General features: G+C 39.5%; 1 pseudogene; it reads right to left on the bottom strand.

Annotated features, from left to right (window-relative positions):
- Positions 1–734: 734 nt before the first annotated feature.
- Positions 735–9477, bottom strand: LOC139181069 (endogenous retrovirus group K member 25 Env polyprotein-like; annotated as a pseudogene).
- Positions 9478–10930: the final 1453 nt, after the last annotated feature.

The raw sequence follows: 10930 nt of genomic DNA, 5'->3' as shown, positions 1-10930 counted from the left end.
CCTTCTCCTCCACAGAGACCCTTCATGGAAAGTTCCCCAGTAGATTCTCAAGCTTCACTTTGGTTCTTCCATGAAGCCTCTGGAAACTTTCAGATCCATTCCATGTATGGAAAGTTGGGGGACACACAAGAGAGTCACAACAGGACCACTTTCCACAATGTTGTCCCTCCTTACATGCCTGTCATCTCAGGAGTTCCCAATTAGGATCACACACACCCCAAACCACTCATCTTTCAACTTTTCTCTGAGACGATGTACCAGACCTCTCCACTGCAGGATTCAATCCAGAGCAAGGAAGCCAAGGCACATCTTCTCATGCTTTCCTTCCTCTTCTCCTTCTTCTTCTCTATATCCCCCCAAGATGGAAGGAGAGGACTCATTCTTTCTATCTGAGAGGAATTCCCAATGCATTCCAGACTCCTCCTAAATAAAGAGGTATTTTCCTTGCCCCAAATCACTGGGTTTATAATGGCAAATGGGATGCAGGGAGAAAAACTGTGTTGCTAATGATTTAAGTTCAAAAAATGTGTTTCTTTTTTCATGTCTATTATATGCCAGGCACTAAGCTAGGTACTATGATGTGAAGTATAGCATCATTCATGAAGATATTTCTGTTTAGAGAAGACTGCGGAGTGTGTGCACGTGTGTGCGTTTGCATGTGACTATGAAAGAAAATATGAATGAAATTTTGTCCAGTGTGATAGAAGATTATTTACACTATGTTTTGGGGCAGATTAAAGAACATGAGAGATTTTATTAGAATGGCATATAAAACTGGGTTATGAGTCACTTAAATTTGCAAAAAAAAAAAAATATTTATGAATAGAGTACTGTGGTCAATGTTGGGGATTTTCTCCCTGGGACTTGGAAATGATGAACCTGAAAGAATGACACTCGGACAGTCTCTTGCAAGGACTGACAAGTTTATTTCTGCAGTCAAGCCTTTTTATAGAAGCAGGAACGAAGAGCTTAGAGTATATAGCCAGCAGAGCGCCTATGGGGTTAACACCTAATTGGTAAAAATATTTCAAGGACAGCACACTCTAAGTGACCCATGTGTTTATCCCATAACCCATTTTCTCAAGAAACATCCTTAATATTTATTATTAAATCTTGGCACCGGACATAACCAAAGGCAGGAGATGTTTTTCTGCCTGCAGCACACAAAGCCGGGGTACTTCTGGCCCTTCGCCATTTTCCCAAGGACTTCCTCCAACCGGCTATTTTGTACTGCGCTTCCCAACATATCCTCCTTTTGTTTTTAATTTAAGCATGGCAGCTGCTAGTTAGACTCCGTTGTGGGAGGCATGGAGTCTTGAGTAGAGATATCTATATCCTATAAGCAATGACAGAAAAAGCGAGATGATTAATACATATATAAAAATGTTGTTTCCTGAAAACCAAGTTCTAGGGTCTAGAGATGATAGGGTTTGGTTAAAGTATCATAAAATTGAGTGCTGTACAATTCCTTAAGTACCTTAACTTGAAAATTAGCAACTTGTTGTTTCAACAAATTGATGTCTAAACTTGAGTTATCTGTGAGATACTGCAAATGCACTTTAACTTTATCCCAAGGATAATCAGTGCTATTATAGAGCATGTTAGACAAAAAGAAGCAAAATTCCAGTGACAACGTATACGTATTTGGAAAGTCAGTTGCTGCACTTGATCTCCTAAGTGGATAACCACAGTTTGTAACTCATTAATTCGTGTTTGTAATTGCTGATCTATTTGAGCTTGTCGAGTCCAAAGATCATGAGAGTCTTTGTGCCAAGCAATGATAAAATCATGATTTTGTATAGAATTATGTAAAGCCATACCAGACAAAGTTCCTACAGTCACAAAAAAATAAGGCTTAAGATGCCTGCAATAATCCACCCAATGATGCGCTTAGATCGCCTAAGTCCAGTTTTCAATAATACAGAAAGAAATACAGAATCAGTCCAAGGTTCAGTTAAGTTTACAGAAAGCCATAACTCAGATCTTTGTTTAACTAGCACAATGCTAGCATTGTGATATGAAATGGTGTGATTAAGGCAGGTATACAATGCACATGCAGTACAATTGACAATCTTGGTCGATAAGTCAATATCAAAATGCCCTACAATAAACAAATACGGAAGGTGAACACATGATTGAATATAGCCAGTACTATTGTATAGGAAGGTATAATTAGAAGGATGAAACATACCCATAGTCCCATAAACACTAGAGAAGTACTCTAAGGCTACTGGAATTTTCCAAATGTGCCATTGCTCTGGCCCCACAATGGGGATGATCATCCTGGGGTGTGGGGGTGATAAGCCCCCGTTATACCAATTCAGCAATATGTCCTTATCAGTCCAGAAACTTGTCTTAGATTTATGAAAGCCTCCAATGCTTGATCTATTAAACCAGGAGCAGTTATGATGTTCCTCCTGCTCTTCAGAACAGTTTACAAACAGCCCATGAGGTCCCCAGTCAACAAATTTAAATGTATGATTAGTATGATTTTGCTGAATTACAGAAACTTTCCCAAATTGGCCTCGACAGTCAGACCAATGTAACGGTTGTATCTCCTGTTTTCTTCTCCAAGATACAGTATGACATGAAGGTTCCTCTGGTTGAAAAAGCGAGTTTGAATAGTTGGCTATCTGGCCTGGATAATGTCGCTTGGAGCCATTAAGTAAGAAAGATGCCGTAGCGAACATTCCCGGATGCAAAGCAGTCCCATTGTTGGCAGAGTATGCCCACCACTGTGGGAGGATAGTCATGCAAAGGGGATGAGATCCGAAACAGATAGGCAAGGTTTTGAATCCCACGGAAATGTTGATTGGCTTTCCCTCATCTTCTTCATGAATTGGTAGCTTTATGGACCAGGGACTTGGAAAATGCACGCTATCATTAGTAAAGATCATAGGGGCTTTATCTACCCAATCCACTATGGAGAGAAGTGGTGGGTTGGGTATGTATGCCCAATAAACATATTTTGCACTTACCCCAGAGGAACAGGAAAGAACAGCTAACATTGCCAGAAACAGCTTATCTGGAGTCACAGGAGTTTCAGTACTCTTCAGTGTCTGCTCAGCCTGACGAGTCATGTTTTTCACTTGAGCCCATGTCGGGTAAGGATTCAGACGATGGTGTCTCCTCATTGATTCCTCCAGGGTCATTGACGAGACCCTTTGTGTCAACTTCATCACTTCCCAAGGGAGTCCAGTCTTGGGGTCCCTCTCGGTAACAGACATGGCGAAGGGGAACCCAGATTTTCTCTCCATCTGCAATGACAAGACCATAACCCTTGCCTAGGAGTCGTAAGATTCCTGGCAGCCACTGATTAAATTGCTTATACCATATTGGTGTATTGATTTCTAATTTGCTGTTTTTGTCTTCTGCAAAATTTCTATCTGCACGAGTATCAGAATTATGTTTTGTTAAGTTTAAAAAATTTAGGGAATAAAGAGTTAAAGATAATAATAATTGAGGGTTCATAGGATAAGAAGTGTATCTCCTCTTCTATATTCCCCCTTTCTGTTTTAATAAATGAGTTTTTAGGGTGCAGTGGGCTCTTTTAATAATGGCTTGACTTTGGGGATTATAGGGTATTCTTGTAATGTGTGTGATGTTTCATTCTGATAAAAATGAATGAAATGAGTGCGAGGTAAATACAGGTCCATTGTCTGTTTTCAGGACTGAAGGAATCCCCATAACGGGGAAGGTGAGTAAGGGTGCGGAAATGGCGTGTTTGCTGGATTCTGAAGAGATAAGTATTGTCCAGATAAAGTCGGAAAATGTATCTATTGAGACAAAAAGCAAAGAAAACTTTCTTAAGGAGCAGTGAGTGAAGTCAGATTGCCAAAGGGAATTAGGTTGTTGCTTCCAGGGATTAATTCCTGAAATTGTAGTCTGTAAATGCAGAGGGGCACAGACATTACAGGTTTTAATAATATGCCGTGCTTCAGTGAGAGGAATATGGTATTTAGAGTGCAATCTGTTAGCATTGGTATGAAGATTAGCATGTTTGTCATTGGCAGACGTAAAAATGGGAGCTATGAGCCTGTCAACAGCATCATTTCTTGCAACCAGAGGGCCAGGTAAACCTGAATGAGCACGCATATGTGCAATAAAGAAAGGTTCCGTATGTGATCAAATTAAGGCTTGAGTCTGTGAAAAGAAAGTATATAATTCTTCATCTAGGTTGTATAAAAAGGAGGTAACAAAATTGGGAAAAAGGGAAGCAAGGTATTTGGAATCAGTATATACGTTGAAGGATAATGGTTGAAGCGACAAAAGAGCATATAAAGCATACAATTCAACTCTTTGTATTGAAGAATAGGTAGTGGTTAATTTTTCTTTGATATCAGGGCCAATAATCCCTGTTATGCCTTTCTTGTTGCCATGAATGAAATAGGTGGGTGCATAGGAAATAGGCTGGGATGCAATGATATTAGTTACAATGAATTTAGTACATTGTAGAAAGTCCTATAATTTTCTCTTCAGCAAATGAAATAACATTTTGAAAATCATTTAATGCCATTTGCATGGTCAGGTTATATTGTAAGGCAATTTGCAATTCCTTTTTTGTCAAGGGGACGTGTATTGCATATGGATCAAAGCCAGTCAAAGTTTGTACATGGCTTCTTCCTGACATAATTAATTGCCCTATTTTCTCAATATATGATACAATTTTTTAGACTGTTTAGTTTGTAATATACCCATTCTATTGGGCTATGTTGAGTTATAATTGCTGTGGGTGAATGTTCAGTGGGGGATATATATAAAGACATTGGTTGATCATGATCTAGCTGAGTTGAGAAAGACTGTTGAATGCGTTTCTCCATTAAGGCCAGTTCTTCTTTGGCCTCTTTTGTTAGCTGCCTAGGGCTATTAGGGTCAGGGGATCCCTCTAAAATTTTAAATAGGTTTTTTAAGGCATAGGTGGGGATGCCGACAGATGGCTGTAGCCAATTAATATCTCCTAGCAATTTTTGAAAATCATTCAGTGTGCGTAGAGATTGCACAGAAATTTGAGTTTTTTGAGGTTTGATTTTAGATTCTTCCATAACATGTCCTAAATAATTAAAGGGTGCTTTCTATTGAATTTTATCTGGCACAACAAGCAAGCCATGATTTTGAAGAGTAGTAGTAACTTCATTATATAACTGTTGCAAACAGAGTTCAGATTCCATAGAGAGAAATATATCATCCATGTAATGAGTTATAAATGCAGTAGGAAATTTATCTCTAATAGGTTGTAATAAAACAGATATGAGATATTGGCAAATGGTAGGAGAGTTCATCATTCCCTGAGGTAGCACCTTCCATTGAAATCTTTTAACAGGAGCCATGTGATTTATAGAAGGAATTGAAAAGGCAAAATGTTTTCTATCTTTAGGGTGCAGAGGTATAGAAAAAAAGCAGTCTTGTAAGTCAATAATAATTATAGACCATCCTTTTGGTACCATAGAAGGGGAGGGCAATCTGGGTTGTAAGGGCCCCATAGGTAACATGGTATTATTAACATTTCTTAAATCTATCAACATTCGCCATTTTCTTGATTTCTTTTTTATTACAAAAACAGGGGAATTCCACGGGGAAAATGAAGGTTCTATATGAGCTTTTTGTAATTGTTCATTTACTAATTGTGTAAGAGCTGCTAATTTTTCTTTAGTTAGGGGCCATTGAGGTGTCCATATTGGGGTATCAGATTACCAATCGAGAGGCAGCAGTGTTAACTCAATGGCCCCCATTAAAAAGGTTCATTTAAAGAAATTGTGGCTTTCGTTTGTTCAAGAAAATCCTGTCCCCATAAATTGATAGGGATATTAGTAATATATGGTTTAAGATAAGCTACAATTTGATCAGGGCCATACATTTGTAATAGGATGCATTGACAAAAGTTTGTGTGACATCAGTTTCACCCATTCCTAATAGTCTAGAAGGAGCCATAACCTTACCCCGATCAAGGGGCCATTTTGCAGCTCTAATGATTGAAATGTCAGCTCCGGTATCTAATATGCCTGTGAAATTTTTTCCCCGTATACGTAAAGTAAGCATGGGTTTCTGATGTTCCTTTAATAAGGTGGATAGTGCAGCAGTAAGGTTGGTACTGCCAAAGCATCCCTGCCGAACTTTATCAGATGCCTTCATTGGTTTGACATATGGCAAAAGTAATAATTGTGCAAAACGTTCCCCTTTTTGTAAGTATATATTTCCCATTTTCATAACATTTACCATAACATGTATTTCCCCTTCATAATCTTCATCCATAACACCGGTCAATACCACTAAACCTCTCATTGTGCAGCTATTACATCCCAAAATTAGTCCCACTGTCCCAGGTGGAATCAGGCCATAATATCCAGTGGGAATTTTGTGGGGGTTGTATAATTCTATTAGTTCCATATCATAAGGACTAGGTATATCAATGCAAGCACTTTTAGATGTAGCTGCTTGTAGCATCATAACACTAGGTCCTCCTTTTGTAGTGGGGCTAGAGGATGGCCCCTTTATTAGTTTCCCTGTTGTTTTTGTTGTGCATCAGGGTTCAAGGTGTTTCCATCCTTATCAAATTTAGAATGACATTCATTCAGCCAATGGAACCCCTTTTTACATCTTGGACGTATTTTTGGGGGTCTCTTCTTATTAGAAGTAGTATTATTTTTTTTTCTGGCCTGTGTTGGCAGGTGGTATTGTTTTTTCATATGGCTGGGCTTCCCATAATTAAAACATTTGGCAATAGTAGCTTTCTGTACATTAAAGGTTTCTAATGTTGCCAATTTTGCTCTATGGGAACTAGATCCAATATCCTTATAAGCTTTCAAATATTCCATAAGAGAGTTAGTCTCTCGAATTGGTCTAAGCATGGATTGACATTCCTCATTAGCATTTTCAAAAGCAAGTTGTTTTAAAATAATATTTTGTAAAGTCACATCCTTAATAGATTTTTCGATTGCATCCTTTAATTTCCCTATAAATTGAGAATATTCCTCTTCATGTCCTTGAATAATCTTAATAAATGAACCATCAGAGTTAGTGCTATCAACCTTTGCTTATGCCCTGCAGGCAGTTTCTTTAATGAAATGTAACATCTGAGGGGTAATATTAGCTAATTGCGCAATCATATCAGCCATGGCTCTTGTTCCAGTGAGTATATCATATGTTAAATTGGCAGGGTTACCATGAGATTGCTGGTCAATCATCAGCTGTTGGGCCTCATCATTAACCCACATTTGCCATTGCAGTAATTGTTGAGGATTTAAAATCATCTTTGCTACTTGAAAAAAATCATATGGCATCCAATGGTCAGCCCATCCTCCGAGAAATTCTATACAGTAAGAAGTAGGTCCATACAGAGTGCATGCTTTCTTAAAGCTAGACAACATGCCGAAATCTAGATTAGCCCAAGTATTTTGGCCTTGGGCAGGTTGATTAAATTGCATTGGGAAAGCGAAAGTGCAAGCAGGCATCTCCCGAGGAGGAGTGAAATGATTAGTACGAGCAAAGTTAGCAATTGCTGTTACAGGTGGAGCAGAAGGAAAAACCTCAGATTTGGGCTGTCCGTTGAATGAAATGACCTCTGTTCTAAGTGGCTTCAGTTTTGATATATCCTGTATATATATGTCTCTAAGTTGTTTTTCTAAGGATTGTGTCTGATTGAGCATAACATTCTTATATTTCAAAGCACCTTGCATATCTTGTTCTTTAAGCTCATATTCATGTAAAGATTGAATAGTTTTTACTTCCAAATCAACGTTATGCCCTTCAATTTGTTCTATGATGGCCTGTATGAGTGACCATGTAACCCTTGCTGATATGCTTGCAAACATTATTTTTAACCCTTTTCTATAAGTCTAGATTGAGTGTCCCCTCTTCTGGGAACCATGAATTGTTCCAGTAAAATATGATAGTAGTCGTTCAACTGATCTCTTGAAACATTAATACCGTTTTGTTTCAAAAAATGATGCATTATAGAAATGAAAGGAATTTTACTGTTATGTTGTCCCATCCTGCTTACCTCTTTCTGCAGGGGCTCATCGCTTTGTTCAGCCTTCCTTTCAAGTCCCTGTTCATGGCACCACTTGTTGGGGATTTTCTCCCCGGGACTTGGAAACGACGAACCTGAAAGAATGACACTCGGACAGTCTCTTGCAAGGACTGACAAGTTTATTTCTGCAGTCAAGCCTTTTTATAGAAGCAGGAACGAAGAGCTTAGAGTATATAGCCAGCAGAGCACATATGGGGCTAACACCTAATCAGTAAAAATATTTCAAGGACAGCGTGCTCTAAGTGACCCATGTGCTTATCCCATAACCCATTTTCTCAAGCAACATCCTTAATATTTATTATTAAATCTTGGCGCCAGGCATAACCAAAGGCAGGAGATGTTTTTCTGCCCGCAGCACACAAAGCCAGGGTAGTTCTGGCCCTTCGCCATTTTCCCAAGGACTTCCTCCAACCGGCTATTTTGTACTGCACTTCCCAACAGTTAGGATTCTGAGATTTCTATTTTTAATTGTAGTTGATTTACAATGTTCTGTAAGTTTCAGATGTACAGCAAATTCAGTTATACATATGTATATATCTATTTTTTCAGATTCTTGCATAGGTTATTACAAAATACTCAGTATAGTTCTCTGTGCTATATAGTAGGTTTTTGTTGGTTATCTATTTTATATACAGTAGTACCTATTAATCCCAAACTTCTAATTTAAGACTGAGCTTTTACAGCAATACACTTGGTTTTGAAGCATAAGGCAAATAATTTGTATGAACGTTGGGAATAATAAGAATGGAAAAGAGTCTTTGCTAAGCTTTGATATTTTAAATAGTCCTTTCTATATCCAGTAACATCAGATCTAGGTCTTGAATTTGATGTGCTGATTCATAACTTCAGATTTTATAAAAATAGGGAGCAGCTATGTTGACTTGTTGAACAAACTCCCAAGTCAAATTCTCAGCTTTATCCTGGTACTTGTTTTTTTTTTTTTTTTTTTTTTAATTATCCATTAAAAATCTAGTGTGCAAGTGAGGACAACAAAAGCCCACAATAAGGATTGTCAACATGGCTTGTGTAAGAGCACTCTGCAAATGGTACTGTGCTTCTTTAGCTTGGGTTCTCTAGGAAAGACTCCGAGGAGGCAAGGATTCCTCTACTCATGATACATTAAGGAAGTGCTCCTAGGGAAGCCTGTAAGAGAGTTGGAGAAGCAGAGCAGGGAAGAGAGAATGCCACAAACACTTCCAATCTTGGGCAAGGTTTTCAGAAAGTTAGCTTTGGTCTGATTCTTCAGGGGAGATCTGGGGTGTAAGTTAGGCTCTAGATTTTGCCTCAACTTGGAAAGTAGCGAGGCTTTCATGCTCTGATACCTACCAGTCATTGGTTCAGGGCTGCCAGGAAAATATAGTATGTGGGGAACATCAATCTCAGACACCACTGGGTCTCAACTGTGCAGAAGACAGCTCCAGTTACCTGTGGGGCTTCTTCCAAAGAGATCTACAGGTGCAGGGATTAGAAACAAAAGTCTTCATAAATCAAACATGGGCATGCACTGAAATGGCACAAGGGATCAGAAGGGATCTGGGTGGAACACTGTGAGTGTTCATGACCCATGTCACCCAAGCTAGCATCAGGTCATATGATGAGAAAAGACTAAACTTACCCAACATATTCTTACTGTTGCCTGAGGATTCTGGGAGAATCATTAACCTCAGTTCAGAACAGCCAATATATAATTGTGATGGTGCTTAAATCCCAAGTCACTCTCCCATCTCTTTCCATTCCAAGAGAAGAGACTCACTATGTCCAGAGCTAAGCTTTCATTATCAAGCTGAAATATTTTTCAGTTTAGGAATATTATTTTCCCAAAGATGGCACCATTTATCATGACAGAAGACCAAGGACATTCCTTTCACTGCCCTTCCAGTTGCACGGTGGTGGTTTAGTCACTAAGATGTGTCTGACTCTTGCAACCCCATGGACTGTAGCCTGCCAGGCTCCTCTGTCCATGCAATACTCCACGCAAAAATACTGGAGTATGTTGCCATTTCCTTCTCCAGGGAGTCTTCCCAACCCAGGAATCAAACCTGGGTCTCCTGAACTGCAGGCAGATTCTTTGCTGACTGAGCTATGAGGGAAGCCCCTAAATGCAACCCCAAAGTCCATGGAATTCTCTAGGCCAGAATACTAGAGTGGGGTAGCCTTTCCCTTCTCAAGGGGATATTCCCAACCCTGGGATCGAACCTCGGTCTCCCGCATTGTGGGCAGATTCTTTACCAGCTGAGCCACCAGGGAAGCCCAAGAATACTGGAGTGGGTAGCTTATCCCTTCTCCCGCAGATCTTCCTGACTCAGGAATTGAATTGGGGTCTTCTGCATTGCAGGCAGATTCTTTACCAACTGAGCTATCGGGGAACCCAACTGCATGATGCTCTCGTTTAAAGCTCCTTTTCCTGGCTTCTGAGGCCCTCTGTAATCTGACCCACTTGACCTTTTCTAAATCTGTCTCCTCCCTGTTCTTTCAACCTTCATACTCCCTTCTTGCCGGGTAGATTTTTAACTACCCACATCTCATATCCACTGTAACATGTTCATATCTGCTTTGCCCCTTTACCCTGGCTGTTTCCACTGCCTGGATTTCCCCTTCCTTCCCTTTCACCTGTGCAAACCCCAATCATTGTTCAAAGTCCAGCCTAAGTCATTCTCTCCCAATAATCCCTAGACAAATCCAGGCCTCACTGCTGACACCCTTATTTAAATTTGTTGAGTAAGTAGTCACTAGAGCATTTTACATGCCTCTCTATTGGGCTTTATCTATGCACTGTGAGTTTGTTGTGAATTATACTCAACTCTAGTGCTATGGTTTGGCCTAGTCCAGTTGTCATCAGCCCCGAATGCCTTTTAGACTTACTGGAAAGGTTTTTACAAAATACTATTGTCTGTTTTCCACCAA

The sequence above is a fragment of the Bos indicus genome, chromosome X (genome assembly GCF_029378745.1).
Source record: "Bos indicus isolate NIAB-ARS_2022 breed Sahiwal x Tharparkar chromosome X, NIAB-ARS_B.indTharparkar_mat_pri_1.0, whole genome shotgun sequence".
NCBI classification, from domain to species: Eukaryota; Metazoa; Chordata; class Mammalia; order Artiodactyla; family Bovidae; genus Bos; species Bos indicus.
The sequence above is the reverse complement of the archived record's forward strand: the minus strand, read 5'-3'. Positions and strand labels throughout refer to the sequence as shown.